The 10,777-nt window shown below is 63.1% G+C and overlaps 1 protein-coding gene across 5 annotated transcripts in view; it reads right to left on the bottom strand.

Moving 5' to 3' along the window:
* Positions 1-9,752, bottom strand: part of BCOR (BCL6 corepressor) — a 58,585-nt gene extending 48,833 nt beyond the window's left edge. For 3 of the 5 annotated variants that reach the window (XM_021407693.1, XM_021407674.1, XM_021407686.1), the window contains exon 1: positions 9,514-9,751. The gene's annotated coding sequence lies outside the window, so the exon portion shown is untranslated. Of the gene's footprint in view, positions 1-9,513 lie in introns of all 5 variants that reach the window. The other 2 variants (XM_021407658.1, XM_021407680.1) reach the window with 1 other exon arrangement.

The following is a 10,777-nucleotide window of genomic DNA, read 5'->3' as shown; positions in this document are numbered from 1 at the left end:
GCGCCGGGCACGGCTCGGCCCCCGCCCGCCTCGCGGCCCCCCCGGGCACACGGCAGGTCCCTGCGCGGGGCCGCGTGTGCCGCTGCTGCCGCCCGGAGATGGCTTTCCCGGAGCCGCCGGGAGAGCCGCTGCGAGGGGGGATGCCAGTGCGATGTGTCTAGCCGGGCCGAGCCGAGGCGAGCCGTGCCGTGCCGCGCCGCCCCCTCCTCCGCGCTCCGATCGGAGCTCACCGCGGAGCTCTCCCGGCGAGGAGGGGCCGGGCCGGAGCGCGCCGTGCATGGCATTAAATGCAACGGCCTGGCCCCGGCGGAGAAGGAGGAGGAGGAGGAGGAGGAGGAGGCAGGTGATGCTGCCCGACACAATGAGGGGTTTGAGCGCTGCGGAATAAAGCGCCCTTCATGGGGCTGCGGGCGCTCGGGCCCCGCTCCGCCGCAGCAGAGCGGGCGGTGCGCGGGCCCCCCCCGGCCGTGTGCCCGCTGTGGCACGGTGCCGCTGCTCGGGAGGCTGCGGCCGAGCCCGGCGCTGTGTCGGTGGCTGTGACATGAAAAGATGGCGCTCTCCCCTCCCCCGCCTCCCTCTCGCCTTACACTTCCTCCCGTCAGCGTTTCCCTCCCGGTTTTAAAGCTCTCTTTTCTCTCCGCCCCCCCCACCCCTAGCCCCTCTCCCCGCCGGATGCCGCGAGCTCCGGGCCCGGCGGTGCCCCCCGTGCGGGCGGCGATGCCCTCGTTGCACGCCGCGTCCCGGCCCCGCGATGTTCGCCGCTCCTCTTTCCCGGAAGCCCCGCGCTACGCCTCGCTCCGCTGTGAACTTCTGCTTGCTAATAGGAGGCGGGGGGGGGGCACGTACCGAGCCGCTCTCTTCTCCTCTCCCCCCCCCGTTTCCTCTCGCTCCCCGAGGCAGGAAGGCAGAGCCGTGTGCGTGCCGGGGGGGCGGGAAGCGGCCGCCGGGAGCCGCCCCCCCTCACCCTGACCCACACCGCGGGAGAGCCCGTCGGGGCCCGAGGGGGGGGGGCGGCGGCGGGGCACCCCCTGGCCGTGTGCCTGCCCGGAGATGTGCTCCGAGGCCGGAGGGTTCCGCCGCCCGTAGCCCCCTCCCGCCTCCAGCAGCAGGCTGCTCCGAGCGGCTTTTTTTTTTCCCCTTTTCTTTTTTTCTTTTTTTTCTTCCTTTCTTTCTTTTTTTAAGCCTGCAAATTAAATTCAGCGCCGCTCTCTCCTATTTTAGTGCCTGTGATGTTAATGGCACTTAACGCCGGGGCGCCGTTCGCCAGGGTTGCGCGGAGGCCTGGCACTGCCCCCAGAGCCCCGGGGGCACGCGGGGCCGCTCCGGCGCGTCCGTTCCGCGCTACCCAGGGGCCGTGCCCGGGCTGACCGAGCCCGGTACGCCGCCCGCTCGTTCGCCTCAAGACCATCGATTTCTGGCTGCGAGGCGCTCCGTCCTAGCGCCGCGCGATGCCCCGCAGCTGGTCTTTCGCCCAGACAAATAGCGGCGAGAACGCGAGCGTTATTAGCCACATAAATAAATCATTACGCCGCGCACCGATGTTATTTCAGCACAACTCCCGAGCAGAAAATAGCCCGGCGAGGCCGCGCGAAGCCGCGCACCGTGCCCGCCCCGACGGGCACGGCCCCGCGTCCGGGAGCCGTTCCGCAGCGCGTAGAGAGCGCCAGCGTAACCGGGGCTGGGGCTCCCCCCGCCCCGCTGCGGCCCGGGGGGGGCCGGGGACGGCGGGGAGCGGCACCCCCCGGCCGGAGCGCGGCGGGTGCCGGCAGAGCGCAACCCGGGAGCCGCGCCAGGCGGGCCGCCTTTGATATTCCGCAGCGCGGCCGCTCCTCGGCTCGCTGCTAATCACGCAAACGCCGGCGAGCTCCGGCGCTCTCCGTCATAAGCGCCGCGCGCGTTTCTCCGGGCTCCCGAAGTAAATATCGGGTCGGGGATGCGGCGCTCTCCCACTTTTTCGCACTTAGCAACCGCCCGAGCCGGGCTGCGACCACCGCCTCCCGGCCGCGCCGCAGACGTTCGCTCGGCAGTTCAAGTGCAGGACGGGAACGGCGCGAGCGCAGCCAGCGGAAATCTCCCATTCGCAGCGCAGCGCTCCGCTCCGCCACCACAGCCACCCCGAGCACCTTTGTTCTGCGCGCAGCTGCTTTTATCCCCACCGCGCGGCTGACCCCCCCCCCCCCCCCCCCCCCCACACCAACCGCGGACGGATCCCGGGTGACCCCGGAGGGCGGCGGGGCCGGGGGAGGGGCCGGGAGCGGCCGATGCGGAGCGGCACCGCCGGAGATAAGGGACGGGAGGCGGCGGGGCGGGCCGCCGCGCTCTGCGGGGAGCTGCCGGGGGGGCGGTGCTCGCCCTCCCGAGGCCCCCGGGGGGGGGGGCGAGGCGGCCCGCGGAGCCGTGCCCGGGTCCGCTCCTCCGGCCGCGCTGCGAAACGCGGAGATCCCGCAGACGCCCGGGACGTTCTGCCTTTGATGCGAACTTCCTCGGGGTGATCCCTTCTCGCTGCGGAGCACGAAACGCCTCCCGGACGCGGAAAGCGGAGCTCCTCCCGTCCCCTTTTGTTGCCCTCTCGCCTCTAGAGCACGGCATTCTCCGAGCGCCGCTCCCGGGGCGGGCACGGCCCCGGCGCTGCGGGGGCTCGCAGCGGCGGAGGGAGGGAGAGGGGGAGGGAAGGGTGAGGGCCCCCCCCGGGGGCTTCAAACTCCACCTTTTGCGGCGCTCGCGGCCCTTGCTGGTGAAGGCGATGAACGAAGCGCCGAATGCATCACGGGTCCGGCGCGCCCCCGAGCCCGCGGCCGTGATTTGCGAGGCTCCGAGAGCCGCTGCTGGGGTTTGTTGTCAGCGCCTCGGTCTGGGGGAGGGCGGCCGTTATTGCTTGGTTATTGCTTCCCTTCTAAAAGATACGCGGAAAGTTTGTGCTGTCTTGACAGCTGCCCCCTCCCCGGACGAGAAAAACGCTCTGCCCTTTTTCTGGAGGCCATTTTACGAGACCTCAGGGAGACGACTTTCAGGAACACCGGGTGCCTCCTGAAGAGCCTCTCCCGTTCCCCACCGCTCGCTCAGTCGGGCCACGGGCTCAGCGGGCCCAGCGGGCCCAGCGCTCCTGCAGATGGACAGTGGCTGCCCACCTGCATGGGGCTGTGCCTGTCCCCTGCTCTGAGTACGCTCAGCACGTGAGGAACGCCGGTCACATACCCATACCCAAAGGGAGGGCAAGGGGACTCCCCATCCCGTGCCATGTATTTCGCTGGAATGTCAGATTTTGCTCCAAGAGCCACTGGTACGCACAGCGTTAATGAGATTGCGCCGCTGCAAAACCAAGCTGAGCAAACGGGAGAGGGAGAATTTGTTAAAGTGTTTAAAAATGCTGTCATGTTTGTTAACAGCTGCTTAACTCCGGTGCCTAACAAACACTGGGGGGAAGAAAAAAATAAGTTATTTTAATGAAAAAAAAAAAAGGCAATATCACGGCTTGCATACAGTTAAATGATGACAGCCTATAACGCGTTCCTTCAAGACCTCCAGTAGTACCAGGGCTCGGGAGACCTGAAATACCCAATTCATGGATTTTTAAACCAAAGAAGGGCTGTTACGATCGGTGCTCTGACCTGCCACATATCACGGGCCAGTGAGTCTCAGGCAGCCATTCCTGTCTCAGACTCATAAATCCTGGCCGAGCTTTTAGCCTGGCATCCAGTCTCGCTCCGAAGACCTGTAAGTAACAGCAAACCCTGCCGTACCGGGGGCCATGTCCCCTCCCTGGTTTCAGAGGAATGCACCTATTTCTGCTCAGAATTCACAGTGCTTCATTTTCCAACATAGGATCTCATTATGCCTTTGTCTGCCACATTAAAGAGATCTCTGCTATCAGAAATCTCCCCACAGAGACACTTAGGGCACTTAAAGACTATGATCAAACCAAGCCATAGCCTCCTCTTGGATAAATTAATAGATGAGATTTCTTTCGTCTTAGGCAATAAGATGCGATCCCCAGACTTTGTATCACTTTTGTTGCTCTTTTCTGATCCCATATTAATTTGCCAGCATTCTTCTGACACACGAACACCACCGCAGGATTGGATGCTGCATTCCAGTACAGGTCTCATTCAAGTCATAAGTGCTAATGGCATCATTACGTTTACCTGTTTAAAATCCTATGCAGATTACCCTTATAGATGGCCTTAGCAATAGGGACTTTATTAAAAACCCATTTAAAAAGTCGCCTGTCTCCACGCAGACCAATGTTGTTCATCAAACTCACAGCGCCAAGGGTCGCCTGGCCAAGCTGCAGAACAAGCTGAGCTTCTCTGGCCAGGGCTAGAAAGCCTCTAGAGAGGCCGTGTTGGCATAAAGCACCGTCGAGGTGAGGGCAGCACAGCGCTCAGTTACATTGCCTTTGGGGACGTCCCCTGACTCACGCTCTGTGCCACGCTGTCACACCACGCCTGCCCCTTTAAGCTGAAATTATCTGCTATAAAATTATTTTTCCCATGACACACGGCACAGCCTGCATGTCCGACCAGCACAGCCCTCCCTTGCACTCGCTCTTCCCACGTGCCCTCCTTTTGCTATGAGTCACGCACGCTTGCCCTCTCTTCCTCTGACTTACAGTTTCCTACCTCAGAGGACACGCTTGTCAGAAGATAGACCCGATGGCCCTGTTTTGGATACCTGCTCGTACAATCATTAAGGTTGGAAAAGATCTCTAAGACCATCAAGTCCAACCAGCAGCCCATCCCCACCATGCCCACTGCCCATGTCCCTCAGTGCCACATCCACACGGCTCTTGAACACCTCCAGGGACGGTGACTTCCCCACCTCCCTGGGCAGCCTGTGCCACTGCCTCACTGCTCTTCCTGAGAAGAAATTCTCCCTAATATCCAACCCGAACTTCCCCTGAATAAATGCAGTTTATCCTTCCAGCAAGCAGGAATTGCTCTGACCACTATCCCAGAGTGCTGCAGGACAGGGCTGCTTCCTCTCTCCCCGATGTGCCCATGAGTGTGCAGCCCCACTGCCCCTTACATCCTGCTCTCCCTCCTGGGCTGCTACAGCGTTGGGGTCTGCTCTCCTCTACCTCTCCGGGGGTTTTGTCATTAGCTTCCATGGAGAGCAGAACGGGGCTGGATGTGGAAAACCAATATTGACATTTCCTTGTTTAAATATCATACATCAGAGGGGGTCACGGGCACCAAGGCCGCACGGAAGGGCTCTCCCATGAGCTATTATTGCCTTTTAAGAAGCACTGAGTGCCTTACCCCACACACCTGCCCCTCTCCACGAGTGATGTCAGTGCCACTGGGCAAATATCAATGTTTAGGTCTCTTCCTTCACTGCGGGTCTCACCCACTGCCGTGTTGGAGGCCCTGCACTACATGGACACCTCATTTAAGCCCTCTTCTCAAGGCTGCGGGAAATACGCTTCCCATACGCGCTCACCTCTGTCTTTCCTTACAAAAATACACAGCGTTTTCCCATTGAACGTGAAACAAATAGCATTCCAACTTATTTAAAAAAATAATTGAGGCAATACATCAACAACTTTCATGTTTTCAGAGCCCGCCCGGCCCTCACTTGGGAAATGAGAACTGCAAGAAAGTCATTTTGCATTGAAATCCACGGAGATCTCTTCCCACGCCAGGCTGCCTTCCTCCTGGTGAAGCCCAGAAGAGCTACAGGGCTGAAGAAGCCCGTTGGGTGTGCTGCACCTACAGTGCACTGCTCTCCCTGGCAGGATTGGGGGGTGGTGGGGTCATGGGGGTAACCCCTCCCTCCCCATTAGCACCACTCAGCGCAACAACATAGGGTGATGTCTCTGTGTTGGTGCATGTCAGTGACCTCATCCCCATCCACACCGCGCATCGCCGCCACGCGCTCCTCCGTACACCTCCTCGCTGCTCACCGGGTGAGCAGGAGGTGGGAAAAAAGGGATTTCACGGAGCGCTTAGGACAAGAATCAGGGGCAGCGATAGGAGGAGACATGTCCCTTCCCCGCAAGGGAACGGTTGCAGGATTTCTCTTTTTATCTAAACCCCTGAACGGATTTGCCACTGAAAGAGAGATAATCCACATGATGTAGACGCAAAATTACATTCACATGAACACACGCACACAAACACGCCCTGTTCTCCCCTGATGGTGGGATGCGGGCAACGGGAGCGAGGCCTTGAGGAGCCCAAAGGTAACGTGGGGACCTCACCAGCCCAGGCACTGCCCTCCCTGTGTTGCTGGAAGCACAGAGTCACAGCGTGCCTTCCCTTCCTGGGGCTCCCAGCACCGTAACACTGCTGCTGGGTAACGCCATACCGGTGAACCTGGGGAGACGGAGCGTGGCTGGAATACGCCCGCTGCCCCAAGGCTGTGCATCCTGCGCCGCTCCAAAATTTCTCCCCTCTGTTTTTGTTGTTGATGTGACAGCTGCTGCTGCTGTAGTAGCACTCTCGGTGCTGTTCCCGCGGCTTAGCCATCGCCCCTGAGAGCACTGCCAAGGAGATTTTACAGCACCTTCAGGGCATCGAGAGACAGCAGCAGGAGGACTGTCTGCACCGCTTCGGTCCGAGGCGTTCGGACTCAGATCCACCCAGGCATTAATTCAGTGAAAGCCAGGCGGGATCAGGCTGTAACTGGCATTATGCGCCGCTGGAAGCAAATCCAATTCACATAGTTCTAAGTGCACGCAAACCATTTTCTGTGGGGACCTGGAGTGCCTTACAAGGGTGCTCGAGGGACCAGGTGACTGCTCGCGCGGTGCATTGCAGCAGTGTAACCAGGGCTCACGGCCCTCCCCGAGGTAGGGATGACCGCAAAGGCCGAGCCACGAACCTGAAAATGTGGTTTGTTTTTTTTTTGCCTTTCCTACTGCCGCTGCCCTTTTTTTCTGCTTCTCGTTACTCACCCTGCTGCAGGAGAAAAGCGCAGTATCTCATCTCTGTGACACAAGCCCACGTTTTTCTCGCTGCCGAGATGCTGACGGTACCCATAGAGAGAAGAGCTCTGTGCAGGACCCACAGGGAGTGCAGACACCCCAGGGCCAATTGTTGGCGGCTGCTCTTCACACCTCCCCGAGGCCTCACTCCTACCCAAGATCAGTGTGCAGGGCACACATCGCGTGGGGCGCTGAGGCTGCGCACAGCCCAGCAGGGCCCTGGTAAATGGCTCTGGCAAATGGTTCCTGAGCTGGTTTGCCACAAACGTTGTCCCAAATAAGAAAGCAGGACCTTGTCTTAAACCAAAGCGAGACAGTTGTATGTGTGTCGGCTGCTGCCTCGCTCTCGCTCCTTCAGATGAATCCTTGCCACGGGGGGGGGGTGTCCCCAAGCCCTCACCCACATGAACCTACTGGACCGCTTCCCAGTCTCAACCGCCAATCAGCGCTCCCCAGACATCTGCTCTGACATCCATTCACTCTGACATCTTCACACACACGTACAAGCAGAGATCTCTGCGAGTGCCACACACACCACTTTCCCTCTCGGGGCTCAGCCACGCACCAGCAGCGCACCTGGATGCCACGCCGCGGGATCTGGGGCTCTGGCCCCATCTGTGCTCCTACGCCAGCCCCAAAGCCACTACTGGAGGTACACCAAGGGCACATGAGTCCCCGTCCTCCGCACCGGCCCTGTCTGCTCCGCTCTGCTTTGTGGGGTCACACCATGCTCTTGCTGCCTGTTCCGAAGCGATGCTCAGAGATGCTCACAGATTTTCGCCTCCCTGTGCCTTCCAAGCTCAGGAGCAGAACTCTGCGCTGCCGGCCCGCCGCTCTCCCCCAGCACCCCCCCCTCTATCTCTCCGGGGCAGCTGACAAGCGTGACAGCCGCCAGCCCGCTCTGCACGCAGGGGGCGGGGGGGGCGAGGTGACACTCGCGCGACCCGGAGCCGCCTCCCGGCCCGCAGAGCCCTCCCGGAAGCACCGGGGCGGCCCCGCCCGCCGCTGCCAGCCCGGCACGGCCCCGACGGCGCGGCCCGGGGCACGGAGCCCGCGTGGGGACAGCCCGCGGTGTGCAGCGGTAGGGGAAGGCGGGGGGAGTGCGTGCTTGGGCTGCGTCAAAGGTATTTGTTCTAAATGTCCCTTGGCTCCGAGTTCCGTCGTTGCTCTTTGTTTTAGAGCTGCTCAAGTTTACTCGCAGAATTAAGACAGATTTTGGGGGGAGGGGGAGGAAGGGGGTAGGAAGCCTTTGTTCTCCGGAGTGTGCTTGTCTTACTTTTGTATCATGTGGCCTGAGCAGCACCCCCTCCCCGCCCCCGCCTACCCCCCCTCCCCGGTCGTATTTACTCTATCTCGAGCCGAGTCCTTTGAAGGAGAGGGCAGAGGCGTCGTTAACCCTCTGCGCGCCTCGCGGGGCCCTCCGCCGGCTGAGCCCCCCCCCGCCCCCGGGGCCCGGCTGCGAGGGCTGCGGGTGCCCACTCCCACGCAGGGACGCGCACACCGCGCCGGGGGGAGCGGGCACCGGGGCCTCTCTGGGGGAGCCCGGGGATCCCCCCGCGATCACTCGCAGGCTTAACGCGGGGCTGGAGATGCCGACAAACTCGAAACAGCTGCCGGGCTCCGCTCCGGCCTGCCTGCTAAAATACGCCGATCTCCTTTTAATCTGTTTCATATTCACAAATTAAGCACTTAGCCTAGGTAATAAATCATGAGGCAGTTTACGAGGCTAGCAGGAGACAAACAAGTGGAAAGGGAAAACAATCGCTTCCAAGTGCACGCGATGCGACCGCGGAGGTGCAGCCCGACCCACGCTGCCCCACGAGCCCCGGGGGTAGCGGGGGACGCCGCACTGCTCTGCCCGCGGCCTTTGTCTGCCCGGCCCCGGCTGCCCGCACCGACCCCACCTGGGAGGGCCTCTCCCGGCCGGGAATCCGCGCGTCAGGCCGCCGGCAGCCTCGCCCCGCACGGCCGCAGCACCTCGGCCGGGGTGCGGGGATGCCGCGATGACACCGAGCGCCGGTGTCCGGGGTGGGGGGGAGCGGTGCCGCAGGGCTCCGCAGACACGCTTCACCCCGCGGCTGCCAGGTGCCGTCAGACGGAAAACAGCGCTTTGGCCGCCAGAGTGCCCTCCCCCCCCCCCGGGCCCCTTCCCGGGGCTGCTGGCGGAGGGGACGCTCGGTCAGCGGGAGGCAGCCCCACCGGCCCGTCGGGCCGCCGCCACGGTCACGGCGCGACGGGGCGGCCCCGATGGCAGGGCTCAGCCTGACCCCCTCGGAACCAAGCGGCGCCGGCTCGAGCTGAGCTACCCACGGGGCAGCGTGGGTTTCCCGGCACTTTCCGCGAAGGCTCCGCGCCGGAGAGCCGCACGCGAAGGCCCCGGACAAAAGCCCCGGCGCTAAGACCCCTCTTGGCAAAGGCGCAGCCCGCCCCAAGTGCTTCGGGAAGAGACTTTTCTCGCTCCGCGCGGAGCTGTGCGGTGGCAGCGGGGCCGCAGGCGGCTCCGGGGCGGTAGGGTGGGCAGAAGCCCCGGGAGAGGCGAGGGGGAGCGGAGATTGAAGGGGACTCCCGCGCGTGGGAGCGGCACCGACCTGCGTCCGTCCGCCCGCCGCGATCGGAGGAGCTCCCGGCGCGAAGAGGCGCTGTCAGAGGCGATTTATCTCCCGCCGGAGCTCGGGCTCCGCTTCCCACATCGCCTGTGAGTAACAATGGCAGCGATCAGCAGCTTTTCACGCGCTCCAGCGGACGAGCGGATCGCGGAAGGTGCCCGCGCCCCGCTCGCACGGCCGCGCCGCCGCATCCCTCTCGGCCGCCGCGCCTTGTGCCGCTCCGCCGGGAGCCGCTCCCCGCGCCCCCCGCCCTCCCCCGCCCGCCCTTCCCTTCGCTTTTCCATTCTCGGGACTTTGGCGCGCGGCCAGCAGTGTCAGGAGGGGATGAAACTCGACACAGAGATCTCAACCCGGAGCGATTTCCTCCTCCCCCCTCCCCCGCCCCCGTCCCCCCAGCCCCGAAGTTAACTTTCAGCTACTTTGGCCGCGTTTCAGTTCGGAGAGAGGGGGAAATTGCGGGTCACCGCCGCGTGCTCGGCCCGGGCGCGGTTTTTTTTTTTTTTTTTTTTTAATTTAAAACCGTGCACGCCGGGGCCTGAAATTCATCTGCGGCCCGGGCGCGCCGCCGTTAACCCATGTGCGCCCCGACCCGCAACGACCCGGGACCCCGCATCGCTCCGGGACCCCGCACCCGCCCGCCCCGCATCGCCGGGGGAGCAGCGCCGGCAGCGGAGCCGCGCTCACCCCGGAGGATGCCTCAGCACTTTCTGTGTTCCGCGCTTCCAGCAGAAGGGAAGCTAATTCCTCCGCTGAGGGCCTCAATCAGGCATTTATTTGACACTCATGATGCATGAACGGCTAAACGCTCGTCTGAGCGGGGGATCAGCCGCTGCTTTATAGCCCGCGAGTTTTTTGATGCAGGTGAATTATGCTGATCCCTGAATGCCTCCTATTCCTGGGGGGAGGAGAGAGGGCGGGGGAGCGGCAGAGTGGCGGGGGGGGAGGGGGGGTATGAAAACACGGAGAGGGACGCGCGGGGGGCCGCGCTCCTTGATCTCAGCTCCGCACACCCGGGAAACTCTGGGGCCGGGAGCTGTGGCCCGCAGCCCGCCCGCCCGCACCCCACACCCCTCCGGGCCGCCCCGTCGCGCCGCCCCGGAGGCACAACATGGAGCGGGGAGAGGCACGGCGACAACATGGAGGGGGGGAGCCGAGGAGGAGGAGGAGGAGGAGGAGGAGGGGAGAAACCATATGGAGTGGCGAGGAGGGAGGAGAGCGAGCCGGGGGAGCCGGCGGAGGCAGCGCG

This window comes from Numida meleagris, chromosome 1 (genome assembly GCF_002078875.1).
Source record: "Numida meleagris isolate 19003 breed g44 Domestic line chromosome 1, NumMel1.0, whole genome shotgun sequence".
Taxonomy (NCBI): domain Eukaryota; kingdom Metazoa; phylum Chordata; class Aves; order Galliformes; family Numididae; genus Numida; species Numida meleagris.
Note: the sequence above shows the minus strand (reverse complement) of the source record. Positions and strands in the feature narration are given on the sequence as shown.